Source organism: Mauremys reevesii, linkage group 2 (assembly GCF_016161935.1).
Source record: "Mauremys reevesii isolate NIE-2019 linkage group 2, ASM1616193v1, whole genome shotgun sequence".
In the NCBI taxonomy this organism is placed as follows: Eukaryota; Metazoa; Chordata; order Testudines; family Geoemydidae; genus Mauremys; species Mauremys reevesii.
Genome location: NC_052624.1, coordinates 162,175,906 through 162,189,392, shown reverse-complemented (window position 1 = coordinate 162,189,392; position 13,487 = coordinate 162,175,906). Strand labels below are relative to the sequence as shown.

General features: G+C 40.0%; 1 long non-coding RNA gene across 3 annotated transcripts in view; it reads right to left on the bottom strand.

The window, feature by feature from the left end:
• The window catches only part of LOC120398390, a 118,103-nt gene extending 107,430 nt beyond the window's left edge, over positions 1-10,673 (bottom strand). For all 3 annotated transcript variants that reach the window (XR_005594344.1, XR_005594343.1, XR_005594345.1), the window contains exon 1: positions 10,407-10,673. This is a non-coding gene — a long non-coding RNA (uncharacterized LOC120398390). The remainder of the gene's footprint in view (positions 1-10,406) is intronic.
• Between the last annotated feature and the right edge of the window lie 2,814 nt (positions 10,674-13,487).

The following is a 13,487-nucleotide window of genomic DNA, read 5'->3' as shown; positions in this document are numbered from 1 at the left end:
GCGTCTGATTCTACACACCTGAGGATTCAATGTTGACTATTTGCCTGTTTGTTCTGACCCACTCCCATGATACATGCTCTTACTGAGCACTTTCAATCTCTTTTGTTTAATCCTTTACCCTTTTCCTTTCATACACACCTCTTGTTTGTTCTGATCCCAGTTCCTCTTCCCTGTTATTCACACGTTCAAACTCATCCCCTCCCTTCCATTGCCTTCTTCCTATATCTTGCCAAATCATGAGGAAACCCCCACAACAACAACAACTTGTGACCCAGGAATCCCTCAATACCAACTGGTTAGTGTGTTTAGAGGAGGGAGAGGATGATTTTGTGGTGTATGCATTCTGGTTCACCAAATAATGAATGTCATGTGAGGGCTTAAATGAAAGCCAGCATCACACTGGTCATTAATATTTTTGTATCTTATATGTACAGATAGGTTCTAGGGAGTTATACATGTATACTAAACATATGTTCTAAAGTCTGAATCAAGGCAGAGTTCTCTCTCAGAAAAAAAGATGTTTATTCACCTTTCTTTCTTTAAGCATATAAATTAAGCATTAAGCCAACACATGCAGAGTCAACAGGAAAGGAAAAGAAAGGAAAGGAGCCCAAAGGGGAAAAACAAGCCAGAGGCGGTAGGGCAGGTGGTGAGGGGTTGTTAATCCAGCAACATGCAAAGATCATGAACTTTGGGGAATATATGTAGGAGGCAAAGATGACACCCTGTCATCCTGCACCTAGGAAGCAATTGGCCAATGCAATTACATTCAAGAAAATGGAAAAACAGCCTTGGTTGAAACATTGCCAAGAACATTTGGTAAGAAACTTCTTTAGACATTTAACAAAAATCAGGCCCACTCCTTTGTGTCAGCAACTTTTGTCAGGCCTGACATACTCACTAAACCTAACACACAGTTGTCATGATATACACCCAGAAGGTTGCCTATCACTGGAAAAATAATAACTCACTGATCATTAATATTCTTGCATGATGTATGTATGGGAAGTACAAAGAGTTACGAACATGTGCTAGAATTATATTCTTGGAAAGCACTCCATAAGCACAGTCCCCTTAGACAAAGGAATGTATATTTGTTGTCAAGCAAAGACAATTAAGGCACATTTAATTAAAAGGTAAAAAAGTCATCAACCTAGTGCATGGTGGAGATAGCTGCTGGACTATAAAAAGCGGGGAGAGGGTCTGAACCTCAAAATGATAAATAATTAAATCAACATATTTTATTACAATATTACCACATTAAAAAAGTGGATCCATCACTGGATAGATACAATGAGCTAGAGCTCTTTCAAGGTAGGGAATACAGGTCCTTCAATGAAGGGGGTTAAGGTCTCTGGTAACTGAATATAGGCAAAGATATTTCACTTAGTTAGACAAGGGAAACCATCAGCTTGTACTTCTGTAGAAAGCCCCGATGGAGAGAAAGTCAGCAATGTCTGAAATGAAGAGATTGATAAGAAATTAACTTTGAACAAAGGCTGTAGCTTATTAGGCCTTAGCCACTATAGAAATCTATTTTACTTTTATGTAATTATAACCATCCTGTCTTTATTCCATGTACTTGAACTTACTTAAAACCTCTCTCTTTTTGTTAATAATCTTGTTTTACTTGGAATCTAAACCATCCAAGTGCTATGTTTAAATTGAAGTGATTGTTAACTCCAGTTAAAGCAATACACTGCTCCTTTAAAAGCACAAAACCACAGCAACTGACCTAATTACATCTCTAAACATTCCAGAGGAGGGATGGACATTTCAGGGCAGACAGTTTTGGGTGAAAGCTGGCATTGGGGTCACTTGGCTAGTAGTAACCAAGGCTGGTGGAGACCAGAGCATGCCCGTGGTATAACAAGCAGGCTGCTGGAGTCAGAGTTGCTGAACAATGGCTACTTAATATAGAAACTACTGAATATTTTAGGAGGAGACCCAAGAAGATAAATTCTATCCATAGTACTTTTTGGCACTCCATAACCATAGTATCTGACAATCTTTAATGTATTTATCCCTAGTACAGCCCTGGTGAGGTAGGGAAGAATTACCTCATTATACAGCTAGGGACTGAGACACAGGGATGCTAAGTGATATATCCAAGGTCATAGAGGAAGTCTGTGCCATAGCAGGGATTTGAACTCAGGTCGCTCAAGTTCTAGGTTAGCACGCTAACCATGAGATCATTCTTCCACTCTCTTTAGTAGGAACTGGTAGATAAGATCAGTGATCCCTTTGATACGATATCTTGTCTCTAAGAGTGGCCAGTACTAGATGCTTGAGCGGACAGTCTAACATCTTTGTAACACCAGGTAGTTAGTGATTGGCTCATGATCTGAAGTGGGAGCTGATATGCCTTATTTTGTTATTCTGACTAGTCTAACCTTGAGACATTTTTATTGTTCATGAAATTGTTTAAACCTTCTTTGAAAGCTACATGTATAATATTTTATATCTCACATCATAGTGGGGAGCATCCGTATGCTATAGGACTCAGTGTAGTAGGGCATTGGAGTTGTGTGCATCTCCCCCTTTTGCCTTCATGAAAGATTGTATACAAAATGGTTGATTTTAATGTAATCAAAATGTATCGTGCAAATGCAATACTCTTGAGAATTGGTTATTTTACTGACCTAGATGCTCTATCTTCTATTTATCCTCTGATAAGGTGCAGACAGAGAGAAGCAGCATGAGCTGCCCTCACATTACCCTGGTGATGTGCAAGGAGGGACTCATCTCTGGCAGTGAGGTAGCAGTCAGGACCTCATCACCTAGATCAATCGGTCGGTCTATCAGCCCTGAGAGAGAGAGAGAGAGAGTGCGCACCGATCACAACACATCATTCGTGTTGTTGTGGCCAGTCCTTCAGCCACCCTCTGGCCAGACTGTCAGTGGCACCTGGCAACCAATCATCATAGTGCATCACAGGCCAGAACCCCTGAGTGATCTGCCAGCCTCAGCCTCCCAAGTATCTAGGATTAAAGACATACCCCACCGTGCCCGACCAGGACCTCATACCTGTTCAATATTACCCTTTTTGCTGAGATTGCTAAAAAGGCTATCAAACAGCACAAAGGGTTTTGGTGAGAACACCTGTCCACTAGCCACTGGACTTAGAACATTAAAACAGATATCAGACCAGGAGTTTTGGTCATTAGTAACATATGTTGGGTTTGAACTCATGAGCTAACCTTTTTCATTTTTGAGAAAAATATCAGTAATGTTTTTTTTAGTTTTCTGAAGCCCTGATCTTTCTTCATTATAGTGAAGTCAGTGAGCTGAAACCAACATCCAGCTACATCCATTGAGTTGACTTTTAAAACTCAAGCCATTTACTTAGATACTTAAATATGGATTTGAGTCTTTTTGGCTACTGTGTTCCAAGTTTGGCCAGTTTATCTATTATCTTGTATTTAGCAAAAGAATAAAAATGTTTAAAGAAACCTAAGAAAAGGCAATGTGATCTAGTGGCTACGGTACTAGACTGGGACTCAGGAGATCTAGATTCTGTTCTTGGCTCTGCCTCAAATCTACTGTCAGACCTAGAGCAAGTCACTTCACTTATAAATGTCTTTGTGTTCCTTCCTACCCCCTGTTGTGTCTATTTAGACTGTAAACTCTTCCAGACTCTCTCACTATCTGTTTGTACAGTTACCGGCATAATGGGAACACAGTTGCACAAAGGCCCTAAATTTATATCAATTGTATAATGTTATATATGTATATAATTATAACAAAGCTCATCTGTTAATACACAGGTTAGGAAAGGAAATAACTGAACATCTATTTGTGATAGTTTCATTTGAAGATAAAACTGAACAATGGGTGTGGTTTTGGGGGATTGTTTTGATATTCTGAGAGGTGATATTACTTCCAGGAAGAAACTTCTAGCTATCCCTTTATGCATTATTACCTGCCAGTTTAACATTCTAAAACACCAATTCTATATTCCACTGCAGAGATTATCCCAGCAAGGTGTGTGGGCAAATTTTTGAAAAAGCTAAAACTTGTCTTAGCTGGGGAAGCTGGCATCCAATATGAATTTTTGAAAACTCTTCAGGAATCAGATTTTTGTGAAATTCAAATGATTGAATTTACAGTTTGCAAACTGACATCTTGTGCTGATAATGAATCATTAATTGCAGTGTTACATACTTAACTCCTAAGTAATGTCAGCTGATAAAAATGCAAAGTTGATTTTACTATTTTACTCCTGTTTCCACCAAATATATTCCCCCAGTGCCCTTTCTGAATACATTTGAGCCATGGCAGAAAAGGACTGAATGAACAAATTTGTCAACATTGTTCAAAGATGACATTCCGGATGCCCTGCAGAAGCCTCATATGCCAATTTTTCCCACACCACTGGTTTCAAGGCTTTTCATGTGTTTTCATGACTGGTGATAAGCCTCTCTGATGTTCATTTTAGATTCACCTTTTAATACCTTAAATACAGTAATTTTCAGAACTGAACCTTGTGAAATTAATTTTACAGATTAAGTTGCATCAGGCAATCCCCCATTCAAGCACAACATGGATCGTGCTGCCTCAAAATAGTTTAGCAACATGACCTAAATACCTGATAAATTTTGTGCACCAGTATCCACAGTTCTGTTAATAAATACTAATGAACTTTTGAGATATAGTAACAGGAAAATTAAGTGTGAATCACATTTGTCAAATGCTTAGTACATGTCAAAAGGGTTGTATACATAAATTCACATAAATTAGAGAAAAATAGTTTGACCTAGACACTTTAAACTTAGTATACTCATTAATTCTGTGCATTGCTGAACATTGGATGGGGCAAACAAAATGTTTGACAACATGGCAAACCAAAGACCATGTTAACAAACCCCATGCCATACTCCTGGTATTAACATATTTAAATAAGACAATCTATGTGATCATATTCTTTGGAGCTAGGGGAAAAACAAAAACAAAACCACTCTGAGCCGTCATCTAGCACCGTCAATTAAATAAGCAAGAAAAAGCACATAGCTTGGGCTTGCACTCAAACACAACATGCAACTATTTTGTGTGTGTCATGAGGAAATAAATCAATTTTAAATGTGGCCAAAGCTGATTCTCTAGCTAGGTCATTAAGATGGTCTGGCTGGATATTCAATTTATATACATCATTGGTGAACGTATGCCACTCGTGGTTGCTGGCAGCGTAGCTGCATTCCTTGGAAAATATGCTTGTAATTCTTTGTCTTCTGTCCTAATAATATATCCCTACCAAAAAAGCTGCTGAAACTGAACCAGTGCAGATGTTTTGACCATGAATATCCTCGTAGTTGATCTTATCCTTCCGCTTAATATGAAATAGCAAGGACTGACTCAATGGCAGAGAAAATAAAAAGTTTTTAAAATGGTCAAAAGTGTCCTAATTCTATTGGCCCATTTCCTCTTAATATCTGAACAGTGCTCACCCTCTCCTAAGCAAATTAAAGATCCAGTGATACAAGATAAAATTTTCAAAAGCACCTAAATAACTTCAAAGCACAAATCACATTTTCAAAAGTGATTTAGGCACCTAAGTCTCTTTTGAAAATGAGACTGACAAGCTTTTGAAACTTTTACCCTTGATGACACCCTCTAACATTCATTAGTCAGATACTCATACAGGGAAGAGAAACAATACCTCATTTCGAATGCTTCCAATCACACAGCTACAACAAATATACATGAACACAATTAATGAGCAATCTATAGGTTGAAATTGGTTTCCAATCCATTAAATCTTCATTAAGTAATTTCAAGCAAAGTTATAACAGAGCCCATTCATGAACAATTCATGAACAGAAAAAAGGGTGAAATTGATCAGTTAAATTGTTTGCTGTGAACAGCCTGTCTGACTCCTCTAGCAAATGACGTCTCGCTTGACTTTAAGAGGTGCTGAGCTTCCACTACTCCCACTGATTTTCAACTGCAATTTTGCTTGCTCAGTACTTCTGAAAAGATCAGACCCAGAGTCATTTGCTAGAACTGCTGGACAGATTTCCATAGCAAACAATTTAATTGACATAAGAAATCACCATTAGGGACATTCCCAAGAAACATACATATGCTATCTTCTTTATATAGTTTAGAATTAAATCAAACAAGGATTTTTAATCTCAGGAACAGTGTGTATGTGTTGGGATAAGAGGTGTGCTAGCACGAAAGAAGAGTCAAACACAACCCTTCCATTAAGCTCATATTTTAGCATACTTTTCCCCTGAAAAACTATGTAAAAAAAATGTAACCTTTTTACTCAACCAATTTACTCCCTATGTGTATTCAGTCATACCTTTTTACTGTGGTGATTTAAAAAAATGTTTTACTTCTGTTAGCCCTGCAGACCCAACACAGCTAAGAGCGAGTGTGTTGGACTCTATTCTTTCCATGTTCCATACTGAATTGAGGCCCGTGTAACCGAGAGCAGATTTTTGCCCATTGTTTAAAGATGAAATCTAATCTGCTGAAAGGTAAAAGTTCCATTTCTAGACATTTAGCCTTCACACACAAGTAGATGGCCCACAGGAGTCAGTGTAGGCAATTAAGGAAATAGTCAAAGGATCTTCAAGGTACATGAATGCTCAGTAGCAAAATGTCAATGAGGTGGAAAATATGGTTTTGGCACATGGTAACATAATTACAATGCTTATCAAGGACAATATGAGGCTCTCGCATAAAGTTGACAAGCTCAAGAATTAATCCAGGATTAAGCATTTAAGGATTACTGGTGTCCCAGGGAGGGAAAGAGACAGGGGCTTAGTAGTTTTTTGGCAGTGGCTCATAACAATTAAGGGAGGGGGGGACATGTCCAGAATGACATTTTGCTGCCTTTCCCTTCTGAACTCTGTCCAACCTTCTTTCTGTGGCCATCTCTGGAGTTGGTTCAGTGCCTCCATTAACCAACAAGCAAAGAGCAGATGCATTACAAGTTGAGAAGGGTCACTGCCATATATGAGTAAATGTATGCCCAATTTGGACACACACATTTAGATGCATTTATTCCTCCCACTACTCATGCACATAAACACACACACTAAATCCATACCTAAGTAGCTATAAGAGTATGAAAAGGAGAGTTTGCATGTGGCATCACTCATACAACTCTGTCTGTGGAAAGATAATTGGGCCTTTTGTGCTTCATTATTATATGATTTTATCCTTCTGATTTGGTTAAATGATGAAAATTAGAAATATAAAATGTGCACATAATTTGAATACCAGATCTCAGATGCTAGCCAGCTCATTATGATTTTTTCCTACTAAAAGAGCCACTACATTAATTGATGGCTACATTCCCAGATGAACATAACTTTTTATTACATTGAACTTTGCCATGAAGCATCATTTTATCATTTCATCTTGTTGCTTGTTACACAGAAAATGAGGCTGACAAATGGCATGAGTCTCCTAAATCAGCACCCTTCACATATCTAACACTCCCCCCCCGCCCCCCCACCACCAAACCCCACCACAGATAGAAAGTTCCTGCACCACAGAAAATGTGAGAGGATTTTCACCTATTTTCAGCTGGGAAAAGCAAAGCTAATTTATACTGTGCTGACATGTGTTACTGAGAAATTACATGATTGCATTCTAGTGAATAGACATTAACTGTCACTTTCTGTTGCTGTGAAAGCCTAAACCTGAGCGACATGCCAGCTTGACATAACTACTGTACCACATCTGACTGATGCCCTTTGGCTAATGAAAAATGGCAAACAACCACTGCAAAAATTGTTTCCGATTCAGAGTATATTTTTCCTAATAGTAGGAAGTTGGAGATGAGCAATGTAAAATTTGTCTATAACTTTCAAAATGCTGGTGGCAAACTAAAGATAGGGATGCCACCTGTTTCACTCTGAATAAGTCAGTCCTGGTTCTCTGTTCTGCATAACCTGGGACATAAGTTCAGAAGAATAAATTATGTTTTAATTTATACCTATGAGGTTGGTGTTAGGACTACCCTACAGAATTAAATAGAGGAAGAAGATGGGACAGGAGATTAGCAAGTCTAGTTTAAAAACAAACAGCTTTTGATGGTCAACAAGGAAGTCAAAGACAACATTCCTCAATCTGAGACTCAATCTTTAAAGTAGCACCAATGGTAGATTTCATTAAGCCACCTACGCCATCTGTGTTTGTTTGTTTCTTTATGTTCAGGGGAGAGAGACATGAGGTCTTATTTGTCAGGTCCTGGCTTATAGGTGGTCAGGCCTGGTGATTGGAATGGTCGTCAAAGGGTCAGAATCAGGCTGAGGGCAGTGCTGAAACCAGGGCCCAGGGACAGGCCATGGCTCAGAAAACAAGGTCAGAGTCCACGGACATGCCAAATCAGGATCGTAGTCAGAGTCAGGAAACAGGGCAAAGCTCAAAGCCAGGTTGAACTCAGCCAAGGGCTTGGGGAACAGGAGATGGGTGCAGAGTTGGTGGAGATCAGGAACAGGGCTGGAATAGGATCAGGGTAGGGCAAGGACAAGGCTGAAGTGAGATGGAACAAGGTTCAGGCTAGGGTGGGAGTAAGAACAGGAACCAGTTCAAGAGCAGACTGAATGCCTCAGATGTCTAATACTGAGGCAGCATGAGGGTTCCTGGCTGAGTAGTGTTGTTGCATAGAGTAACTTGCAGCTCTGGCAGGATCACTGAAATACCTGAGCCCAGTGGGGATGGTAGTCATCTGACTTGGGCCTTGCTCAGGGATAGGTTGCTGCAGACTCTATTTAGGAGATTAGTCAGTTGCTGCCATATGCCTGAGTGATGAATTATGTGAGGCATGTCTGCCTCACATTATTAGGTAACATGTTAACAGAAAGGAATCTTCCATGCTATTAGCATATTTTACCAGAAAAGTAATTCTGAGCCTGAATAATTCAATATCTTTTATAAACCCCAGCATTAAAATTAAAATTTTAAAATTAGGAACATTATGGTATTAAGCATCAGTGGCTGCAATGGGAGTTCAGGACACTCAGAACTTTCTAGAAATCATGTAGGGCCTTCCAGGACTGACTATTAAACTCCTACACAGACATTGTAGGAGGAAATACCAATGTGAGAATGTCTCATCTCTTCTACTATAAACAAAGAAAAGCTAGAGGAAAATACACAACATGTACTTTTCCTCAATCTAAAGTCAAAGAGTTAATAAAACAAGAGAGGAGAACAAGGTAACCGTGAAATAATTGTAATAAATCTGATGAGCAGGGGTCACAACACATTAGCTGTCTAATCATTATCGAGTGGTTTGCAATCATGTAAGCAGAAGAAAGTTTTAAGAAGGGATTTGAAGAAAGACTAATGCATTAGCAGATTTTTGTGGGGTACTATTTTCATGCACAAGAAGCAGTACAAGAGAATGAATAAAAGTGCTTGTCACATTTTCCAACAGTCGGGCAATGTACGCTGACATTGTTGGCAAAGAGTAGGTGGGAGTCAATGTCTCATACCATATCAGACATGATAGGTTAGGCAGGGATAGGCCATAAAGGGCTTTAAATGTGAAGGCAAGTAGTTTATGCTTGATGTAATAGAGAAAGGGAAGCAGCAGGGAGGAAGAAAGAAGGGGGATTAATAATAACTAATCCTAGCTATGAAGGCTTGGGTGGTTTATGTAGATTGCCCCATGCATAGTACTAATGGATTTGTTGCAGAATGGCACCCAAATGTGTTTATTTTCCTGCAAATTATGAAGTTAAATCTGTCAAGCTGTTTTTGAGTTACAAGTCATTAAAAAGTACTCAGAATACAGAGCTACTCCATAGCAACTCAGTAGCATAGTTAAGATTACAAGCAGGGTTCTGGTATAAACCACTATGTTCAATCCCTTTTTATTTTGCACACAAAAATTATTTTTGTGATTGCTTTCAGAGAATACTCAGAAGTTCTTTGCACAATCTGAAGGCAATTGCTCCAGCTATTAAGTTAGATGTTTTAAAATAGCCATCTTCTGACATTTTATAGAAACATGAAATGTTGAGTACCTTTAACTTAAAGAAAAAAAGTTTGATCACAACTCCAGATTTCAGAAGCACTCAGATAACACTAAAACTTAGGGAATAGACCTATTTTTAAAAAGAACAGTTTTATCACTTGGTGTAGTGATACACATTTTGTGAAGTCCATACAAAGAATTTCTGTGTAGGGAAAAGTAAAGCAGATGAGAAATGGCAACCCAGGCATTGCTACATAGGGCACCCACACCTTGAAATCTGCAGGACTCCAATTCTCCAGAATAGGATGGAAGGAAAGAGAGATTGGTCTGCATAGCCCGGTGGAGCTACCCTCAAACTGGGGACAAAACAGTCAGCTATACCCCCAATTCCACTTTTGCTTTCTATCCAGGCTCTTTTATTCTTCTGCCATACACTCACAAAATATGGGAAAGTAATAGTCCTGACCTGGACTGATATTGCAGTATCTTCTACTTCCCAGGAGCTCAAGGTTCAAAGCTTTCCTTTTGCTTCAGAGGGATCATAGGGGCTACCTGCTTTGTTACAACCATTCAGGAAAACATTCCAAGCCCACCTTCTCATCAAAAACTGGGTCTTCACTTTTATCTTTCTGCTGGGAATCAGAGCTAATCATTAGCTTCTGTTTAGCTGGATCTGCTTATTCCCAACATCTGCCTGCTGGGCTGCTCCTTAGGCCAGGGCTTGCTGCTCCCTTTTTCCACAGGCCCTTACAGGGGAAGATTGCCCCGCTACAGCCTTCATGGCAGTTTTAGCTAGGGAGAGCCAGGAACCCTGCAGAGCATGTAAATTCCACATGATAGGGACAGCTGAAACCCTGCAGAGCTCTTAAATTGTAAGATCAGAGAAAACTGAAAGGGTAGCTAGGAACCTGTGCTGCTCTTAAACTTCATGTTGCAAGGGAAATAGGAGAGCTGGGGACCCTCTGAAGCTTCTAGTAGAAATTGTCAGAAAACTACAATATATGATGTAAACTAGCATTAACTGTTTCTTGTTAATAATGGTTAGAAAATGAGGACAAAGAAGGACATTCATAATCTGTAAATACTTCTTTATAAACCCACCCACCAAAGTTAGGCATGTAACTACCTTTCTGTAGCAAACAAATTTGCTGGTAATGAAAGGTTTGGAACTGTGTTCCTTTTATACCCCAAGTATAAATGGGTGCTGGCTTATTTATTATTCTTTTAGTAGGTGTTCCTTGCTGTTCCTGAGTTCAATGTAGTTTAAATCTGTTTTATTTAATACAGTATTGGTAAAGTTTCCTCCCTGCAGAGATTATATTAATTAACTAAAAAAAAGCTCTTAAACTTCAAGTGCGTCTGAATCTACATGCTCTACTGAGTCAATGGTTCTTGTATTTGTTCCTCTACCATCTGATGCTTTTGAATGCCTTGAATATTTACAAAGTGATGTATTGTATCTGAGAACGGTTCAATAAAATACTAATTACAGAAAAGGGGAACAACAATGCTTAATAGTAGAAAGTGAATCCCCACCTCTCATGAGCAAGCCCTAGATCCTGCAATGGGGCTCTGTGCAGGCAGAATCTCCTGTGAGCATGCAGTGCCCCATTGCAACAGGAGTTCCTTAATGTTGAAGTTAAAGATTCTGCATCCCTACCATTTTCCTGAGCCATCCTGTAATCAAAATGAGAGATTACAGTTATAATTGTTTACTATGTTTATAATTTACATAACTCAGGCAAATAGGTACAACATTGGGAAAATTAAGAGTATACAAGAAGTAATTTATTCTTGCTTTGCAATTGGCTTCAAAATTACATATTTAAAAATGATACTATGCCAGGGGTCAGCAACCTTCGGCATGCGGCCCATCAGGGTAATCTGCTGGCGGGCTGTGGGACATTTTGTTTACGTTGACTGTCCGCAGGCACGTCCCTTCCCCTCCACCACCACCCCCCATAGCTCCCAGTGTCTGCAGTTCGCAGTTCCCAGCCACTGGGAGCTGCAGGGGGCCATGCCTGTGGACAGTCAATGTAAACAAAATGTCTCTTAGCCTGCCAGCAGATTACCCTGATGGGCCACGTGCCGAAGGTTGCTGACCTCTCTACTATACCATACAAATCCTGTACACATCTCAAAGGATGTAGAAATATATGAAAACTTGGTATCTATTTCATCTGAATTTGTCCACTGTGTGTGGATAGAGCTTCAGAGAAAAACTATATAGCTTGTCTAAACCTTTAAAAATCAGCCCTTAAAGATCCTAAGAGGAGCAGGTAAGAACCCTTTGATCATCCTTCATGTGGGAACGAATACTGCTGCTATTCTCTCGCCAGACAGGGATCAGGGAGACTGCCAGGGTTGTTAACGACAAGGAAATTGAGGAGGCTCAGGTGATCTCAGTGATCCTACCTCCTCCTAGGGAAGGGGGGGAGGAGAAGGTGAGATAGTGACGAGTTGGCTGAAGGGAGTGGTGGTGTAGTGGGAGGGAGGGGGAGGGATGGATGGGGGGAGGCTTTGGGGACAGACAAGACAACTCATGGGATGGGCTGGGGTGGGGGGGAAGGAGTAAGAAAGGGGAGGGAGAGGGAGAGGGAGGCACCTAAACTAGAAACTGATTTAAACTAGACACTGAGGGAGGAGGTCCTGGTGCTCTTCTGGTCCTATACATATTTACAATTTATACATTGAGAACAAAGAGATAACATATATACAGAGAGGGGGGGGGGGGGCAGGCAGGGGGGAGGGGGGGGGAATCTATATAGATCAGTAGGTGTAGTGTCCCTACTGTGTCCTGGTGAAAGAGAGAGAAGTGAAACAAGGAAAATTACATGTTGAAAATTAAATGGTGTTTGTTAATAAAATGAGGCAAGCAAGGAAAAAATACCGGAGAAAAAGGTCCGCTCTGAGAAAGAATAAGCCGAGGAATAACCGATGTCGGGGGAACAGGTGGGGCTGAGGGAAGGGTATGTAGGGGAGGGAAAGGGCTGTGCAGGAAGAAAGGGGGTAGCATAAAGGAAGGGAATGAATGTAAAATGTAATGATGAGGTATGCAATGCAATGGATACAATGCATCTGTCTGGATATGGCAATGGTCACTGGGCATTGGTCAAGAAGGGGGGAAGAAAACTACCGGGATCCTCCCCGGGATCTACCCCTACCGCCCGGGACGACGAGAGAAGGAGGATTTTTTTCTTTAAGGTTTAACTTAATACTTTTTTTAGGATCAACATCATGGGGACTTCTTTAACTATAGGAGATTAGGAACAGCTAGATATAGATAATACAACATATTTTTTTAGACGAGTATAGATAGATGATTTTCCATCAAGTGATTGCTGAACCGACGAGCAGGAGATTGGGGAGATCTGGTTTTTGGGTGACCGACGAGGAGTTGAGAAACTTGTTTGAGGGGGTGGGGCTTGTGGAGGAAATAGTTGGATAATCTTTTGTGCTAAAAAAAATCATGAGCTAAAATGAGGAAAAAATAAGAGAGGATAATCAATAGTGCATCTGAGACTAGGGGGAGAACTAAGGTAACTAG